Here is a 1646-nt window from a genome sequence, read left to right as displayed (position 1 = left end):
CAAGAGACTTATTTGTTTGTTTTTGAAAACATCTGCCCATTTTGTACATGTCGAAGCAATCGTAGTGCTGGGTTGTACCCTTAGGGCGTTTAGTCAGTTATTATGCCACGCCATTTCTTTAAAACCATCTGAATGTCTGCAGGGGGGCTGCTGCTACACAAATGTAGTTTGAGGGAGTTTGAAACCCAACACCGGGCTATAGTACCTCTGTGTCACGGCGTAGGTGATGAACTTGACGCACGCCACTGTTATGGCGTTCTGACGAAAAGTCACAGTAATCTTATGCCTTCATTATCAATGGGTCTTGAGACCCATTTGACACAGGTTTGACGGGCTGCGGGCAGTGGGTGAGAGGAGGGAATACTTCCAATGTAAGACGTTCAAAACAAGACATTTCCTGTTGACATACCAGGGGGCGCTGTGATTTTAAGTCAGCATTTCTGTGTATGTCATCAGGTCAGACTCTTGTCTTATACGGTCTAGTTTGGACTCGATTGACCATGTATGTCCGAGATACAGAACCTCGTGTTTTGATGGCGTGTAATCAAATTTTGACGCCACGCCACGGTCACACTGTGACGAAAAATCGATCTTTGAGTTAGTTTTGATCTCCGTCTTGTTGTGATGACACTCATCTAAATTAGAAGATCAGATAAAAGCCCTGGGGACAAGTACATCAAAGTAAAATGTGGAATATGGCCAAAATGGCTACTAAAACCAAAATGGCGGACTTCCTGTTGCATTTTTCATAATGCTCCTTGAGACTTTTTTTTCATGATTGGTCAGCTTATACACCTGGGCTACGATTTTTGTGAAGATCGTCAAAGGGAAACCTAGGGCTGTGTTCCAGGGGGCGCTGTTGAGCCATTTCCATGTTTCATTTCAAATTACTCCAGAACATGCAAATTTTCTACCCACTTTCTAATTTGGGCAAAGCTCTAAAAGAAGTTCAGCATGTTAAAGCCCTCAAAAGCCAAATCACTTTAGTCACAATAATAATAATAACTAGGGCTACGCTTGTAGCACTGACGCGGCCCGAGCACCCCGCGACGCTGGTGCCTGCTGCGTCGCGGTGGAGAGCGACAACCACCAAGCGCACGCCTCCGCTGCACGCCGCTTTCGCGCGCCGCGCGCAGGACAACGCCACTTCCTCGCGTCCACGAGCGACGCCGATCTGCTCGCTAATTGCTCATTATGATCCACACTGGCCAACTGTACATCACACTGCGAAAATTTTGTATGTAAATCAATGATATTTGTAAAACAAAGCTATTTCCTGTTGCCAGTAGGTGGCCATCACTATTATTACTCAGACTGATATATCTTCAAGTAGGGCCTGATGTAGTGAGCAATTTTGTGTCAATCGGACAATGTTACAATAACTTAATTTTCACACCGATCAGTAGGTGGCATAAGCGCCATGAATTCTGAACTAATGGCTAATATATGGATGTGTCTAGCTCAGATTGTGATCATAGGTCAGCAGTCTGGAGTCGCTGATAATGGTGGAGTGGATTTACAAAGTACTTCCTGTTTCATGCATGAATCAGGGTAGGTGGCGCCATGACACTGAGGAACATGATACATGGAGCTGTTCAGGGCTAGACTATAATCATGTGACAGGTTTGGCGTGATAGGACAATGCA

The sequence above is a fragment of the Hippoglossus stenolepis genome, chromosome 1, assembly GCF_022539355.2.
Source record: "Hippoglossus stenolepis isolate QCI-W04-F060 chromosome 1, HSTE1.2, whole genome shotgun sequence".
In the NCBI taxonomy this organism is placed as follows: Eukaryota; Metazoa; Chordata; class Actinopteri; order Pleuronectiformes; family Pleuronectidae; genus Hippoglossus; species Hippoglossus stenolepis.
The sequence above is the reverse complement of the archived record's forward strand: the minus strand, read 5'-3'. Positions refer to the sequence as shown.